The sequence below is a fragment of the Dipodomys spectabilis genome, unplaced genomic scaffold (genome assembly GCF_019054845.1).
Source record: "Dipodomys spectabilis isolate Male_0828 unplaced genomic scaffold, ASM1905484v1 ptg000002l, whole genome shotgun sequence".
Taxonomy (NCBI): Eukaryota; Metazoa; Chordata; class Mammalia; order Rodentia; family Heteromyidae; genus Dipodomys; species Dipodomys spectabilis.
This window is the reverse complement of record NW_024870679.1, coordinates 9,713,960-9,720,100: the sequence shown is the minus strand read 5'-3', so window position 1 is coordinate 9,720,100 and position 6,141 is coordinate 9,713,960.

Sequence of the window (6,141 nt, the reverse complement as noted above, 5' to 3'; positions counted from 1 at the left end):
AGAGAGTAAAGGGGACTACTATTTATTTCACTCTGAAAGGCTTCCTGAAAATAATAAACAAACAAGCAAACAAACTCAGATGAATTACTTCCAGTTACAGGAAGAGGGAAGATTTTATGAGTAAACAAAAACATAGTTATAATATATAGCTCTAAAGTCATATGGGTCCTACATAATTAATGAGCTGCTTATGACATTCAAGTTAAATTGAGAAATAATTAAAAGAAAAGAATTGCTATTACTTTAAAAAATTAGTTCTGTTTTTCTTTTGTGCTGATCCTGGGGCTTGAATTCAGAGTCTGGACACTGTCACTAATATGTTTTGCTCAAGGCTGACTCTCTACTACTTGAACCACAGCTCTACTTACAGCTTTTTTGATAGTTAAGTGAAGATAAGAGTCTCATAGATTTTCCTACCAGGGCTGTCTTGAACCTCTATCTTAGATCTCAGCCTCCTGAGTAGCTAGGGTTACAGACATATTGGCATCTGGCTTCAATCTATTTTTAAACATACTATATTGGAACAAAAGTCTTAACTGATCCAAGTGTCTTTAGTCATGCTTCTTTTTATCTCTAGCTGGATTTCTTACATAATCCCTGTGCTATTTCATTGAGATGTAGCTATAGCTTTTAGACTCGTTAGACTTCTTTACAACCTTTGTAATTAAAAAGGGAATTCCCAAGTGAAAGTCATAAAGCATTTTTCCCTCTGTGTGCCTTGTAAAAGTAATGCTTCTTTTATGTTCATCTTAACATTATTATAATTCTAAATTGGAGCAAATTTTGTGTCACAACTCTTTATCCAAGCAAATTTTTCTTCCAAACACTCATGACCCAAATTCAGAGATTTCTATTTGTTGGATCAATTCTTTCTTGTTCCTTAATCCCTTCTAGTCCATCTCAGCTATCTCATTTAATTTCTGTTGTGTGCTGGTAGAAAAGTTCTCAGTCCCCTTTCATTTTCTAACAAATATATGTATTGTCTACCAGTTATAAACCAAACAGTTGGTTGAATGAAAGGCATGAAAATTGCTTTCAATAAGGTACTTGGTTGCTTGTTATTAATAAGATTTCTTTATTCTCTTTCTCCATCTCCACTGGTTTCTACCGTGTATAGGAAGAGTCTGTCATTATAAATGGCAAATATTTGAGATTTAACACACTTTTTGGCTTTATATTATCATCCTTGGGAGTATGTTGGATAATATTAATCATTTTACATTATTTTGTATATATTCCTTCCTCTGTTGATTGTGTGTGTGTGTGTGTGTGTGTGTGTGCACGTGCGCATGCACGAGTGCTGGTACTAGGGCTTGACCACAGGATCTGGGCACTATCCCTGAACTTTTTTGCTCAAGGCTATAGGACTCTACCAATTGACCTATACTTCTGGCTTTTTGGTAGTTATTTGGGGATAAGAGTCTCACTGACTTTCTTCCTGCCCTGACTGGCTTCAAATCATGATTCTCAGACCTCAGCCTCCTAAGTATCCAGGATTAGAGGCATGAGCCATGGTGCCTGAATTTTATTCATTTCTCTGATCCCAGAGTATCACTGTTCTCCATGCTGGTAATGGAGGGACTTTGCCACATGAGCATTTCTCAACTCCCATTGGTTTTTCTGAGGAAGTAAATTCCAGTTGCGCTGACAGTTTAATATGTTTCTGGTGTTTCCTGGTGGTATTCAAAAGGGCAACTGGGTGACTCTGACACAGTGTATCCTTAGAGATTTTAATTTCAACACAGTCAACACGATTGTGACAGCAAATGTAATTTTGATTTCTTTGCCTGGAGAGTTTGTGGGTTTACTTTTTTATTCTAGCTTTTCTAATATTTCAGTGGTATATTCTCACAAGTCTCATTATTTGTCTTCCCAATAACTGCCTGTTTGCTACAATGATATTCTATTTTTAATTATCTCTTTCTCTCTCCTCATTTTTCTTCCTTCCCATGTCTGTCTTTCTTTCCTCATCACAGAGCTTGACTCAGTCTCACATTGACTTGGCTTTCTTGCTCATGGCTGACACTTTACCCTTCAAGTCATGCGTACAGCCTCATTTTTTTTTGCTGGTTATTTTGGAGATGGAATCTCAAGCTTTTCTGGCTTCCAATTGTGATCTTCCAGATTTCAGCCTCCAAAGTAGCTGAGATTACAGATGTGAGCCACCATTGTCTAGAAGAATTAAGATGGCCAGATGGTCCTAATTAAGATGGCCACATGAAGCTGAAACTAATAGCTACTTAATTCTTTACAGGTTTTCTTTTTTTAAACTTGTGTAGATCAGTTGTATAAAAGGTTTTCATTATGATATTTCCATAAATGCATATGCCGTACTTTGGTTATCCCCTACTCTTTCTTGCCCTTCTAGAAGCCCCTTGTCTTAATTTAACAGTTCTATACTTCTGTTTTCATAAGTACACATGAAGTTTGTTTGCTGTTCATAAATCTTAACCAGTGGGAATTTCCCTATCTCAATGATGAAGAATGACTAGCAAGGGGCAAATCATCCTAGAACATTATTATAGCCTGGCTAGATACACAATGTTCTAGCATGTTTAAAGCAGGCTGTGGTTTCCTGCTGGTCCATGTTTGTTCATCATTATGGACACTGAAAGAAGGAAGATGAATGCCCTGGAATCTAGTCAAGACTGTTTTGACAGAATGAACAAAGGCCCATCCCCTGCTATTGATCTTGGAGATTATAACAGATAGGGTGAATGTATTGAAAGAGAAATAATGGCCTCTTTCCCTGTCTGGGTGTTATATTTGCCAAGTTACTTTCTTTAATTACTTTAAGGCTTTTTTTTGGAATGTCAGGAGTTTTTGTGCCAGGGTTAAGTGATGGAGTTAGACAACCCACTATACCTCTCTGTGACACAATAATGGGACCAGGATGAAGACTCGCTGTGGCTTCTTGTTGCTAATGTTTTAATGAATTATTAATAACTAGGCTACTGAATGTGCATTATCGTATATTGCTATTCATTCATTCCATTGTTTTTTTCTGTTATTAATTTTTGAGTACCTTGGTAGATTATAGGGGTTTTTCATTTTCCCTCCCTGTTCTTCCACCCAAGGATTTACACAGAAGACGGAGTAAACATTTTTTGATAAAGATAATGCTCTTCATTGAAATAATCTTGATGATTCTTTCGGTGAAGTCTGGCTCATTCTTGTGAAGATCTGGAGATGGGAGATACAGTGGTCTTCATAATTCCTTCCATTTTGACGCTTAGTAATTTAGCAGATGTTGTTACCTCATACTGATAACCCCATAATGTTAAACTCTTTCTTCTCTTTTAACACTGGAGACTTATCCTTATTCTGGGTTTAGTAACAAAATTGTCTAGTGAGGAAAGTATATGGTTTCAGAAACTGTCTCCAATCAGTGCCTACTAGGATAAACGCTAGTAGCCTGAATTGTAGGATTTCATTTTGGCAAGGAAGTTTCCATGCTACTTGTGAATGCGTCTTTCTTCAGTACTGGCAATCCCGCCACATTTCAGTGTCCCATTAAACTTTCGTTGGTTTCTTAGTAGCAGACATATACAGGGAATGATTGGAATTGAATAGTTTATTTCTTCATGCTTTAACACATTAGCCTAAGTAGAATGCTGTCAGCATTCCCTGCTCTGGAATCACTGAAGGCAAACAGGTGTTAAATGAGAAGGAAAATAGTAACTTGAAAACAATGTTCAGGCAAGTGTATTCTTTGGGGGCATAAGATAAGGCCTTTGGGAATTTCTTTTTTGGTGTAACATGAGGTTTATCAGGAATGACACAGAATAAAAATTTCTAAGGAGGTGTGTATTAGATTCTCCATAAAGGAAACCAAGAGTAAATGTGAAAATAAGAAAAGGGCTGAGTGCCAGTGGCTCACATCTGTAATCCTACTACTCAGGAGGCTAAGATCTAAGGCTCCTGGTTTGAAGTCAGCTCAGGATGAAAAGTCTGGGTGAGGCTCTTATCTCTGAATAAACCTCTAGAAAACCAGAAGTGGTGTTGTGGTTCAAAGTCGTTAGGGCACTGACCTTGAATGAAAAAGCTCAAGGATAGAGCCCAGGCCCTGACTTCAAGTACCATGACCGACAAAAGAAAAAAAAAAAGGAAAGGATATTTGGAATGTGAGAAGTAAACTTGTTTGTTTTGAGATAAGACATAGAGAATATTCTGTTTTATATAGTGAAAAAGAAAGGTACTTGATCTTAGACAATTACGGGGCCAACTCTGAATTAGATTCAGTACTGGAAGATCTAATTGTTTATTATTTTCCTGTTTACTATTATTGAATATAGTTGTTATTTCACATTAGTAGTCTTAAATTTTCAATAATTTGGAGCAGGAAAAATTAGCAAGAGTAAAATGAATATTGTTTTATTTATGCTGCTTTTATTCACTCATTCTTTTCCAAAAGGTAATTAGTTACCCTGTTTTTATATAATTAGTTCATTGTATCTGGACTCCCTTATATTTACTGTGTTCATTAAATGTGTGAATGTAATTTGATAGAAACAAATCTCTTATTTTATGCTTTCTTGATTTGTGAATCAAAGTACAATTAAGTAAACATGTATTTAGGTATTTTATGTATATATAAATTGCTAGTTTTAAATAACAATATTATTTTCAAACTTAAATATCTACTATAATATTTTGAAAATAATTGATGGTTATATGTGCAGATATTTGAAGTACTCTTTCCTTCTAGTTATACAAGGATATTTATACTTACTTAATCGTGCTGCCGTGTTCCATCCAGTGAATATCTATTTACATCATCTATTAAGTTTTTTCCTACCATTGAAAATGTACTTAGGAGATAGAGGCTATCATAAAGTGTTAATGACCAAATTGGATAGAATCTTGTCATTACAGGATGAACGCATGCTAAATGTTGACTTACATTACATTAGATACACCATTCTTTATGAGTTAAAATCTAAAGACTAGCATATTTCAACTTAGTATTTTAAGTAGTCACTAATACAGAGAGATAATGAGGAAGATATAAACTTACAGAGTATAAGTAAAAGAAAATATGAGAGAAAATGGTTAATATGGGTTATATGGATTTGATGAGCCCATGAGTCAAATAGCCTAAGAAAAATAGAAGTATGAAGCAAAGAAAAAATGAAGTAAGCATTCATTGGGAACATGTCATATCATTTTCTATTTGTGACCAATATAGTGGCAGTAATTAAAAGCTTCTGATTTCAGTAAATGAATTTATCTACCAAAGCCCAATCTTAATAGTAGTTATGAACTTAAAAAATCTATGACTTAAAAAATCAATTAAGTAATTGATTTGATGTAGAAAAGCTCCTAGAAGTTTGATGGAATAGATTTCTTCATTGTTTCTATCTATATAAATTTTCTTTTCACCCTGAGTTGTCTGTTAGCCTGTCTATTAGGCATCTATCAGAGGAAATGAGCACTGTAGAAATAAAAAACACACAAGAAGCCACAACCAGTCGCCTACGTTTGTAACCCCACCTATTTGTGAAGCTGAGAATAAGATTACAATTTGAGGATAATCTAGGCAGAAACATCCATACTACTCCATATTCATGGCAGGGAAACTGGAAACTGTGGTGTGTACCTGTTATCCCAGCTCTGATAAGAAGCCCATCAACTGGGTATTAACAAATATTAATTTTCTCCATAGCTGAAGAGAGACTTCTCAGAAAAAAAAGATAAAAATGACAAAGAAACATATGAAGAAATGTTCATCATCCCTGGCTGTAAAAGAAATGCAAATTAAACAACACTGAGATACCACCTTATCCCAGTCAGAATGGCCCACATCCTAAATTCAGCCAACGACAAATGCTGGAGGGGATGCAGAGAAAGAGGAATCCTACTGCACTGCTGGTGGGATTGTATACTAATACAACCGTTTTGGAAAGCAATCTGGAGGTACCTCAGAAAGCTAAATATAGACCTCCCCTATGACTCAGCCATTCCACTCCTAGGCATCTACCCTGAACAACAGGAACCAGTATACTAGGGCACATGCACCTCCACGTTTATTGCAGCACTGTTCACAATACCCAAGATATGGAAACAACCCAGATGCCCCACTACTGATGAGTGGATCCAAAAATTGTGGTACCAACATACAATAGAATATTATACAGCCAT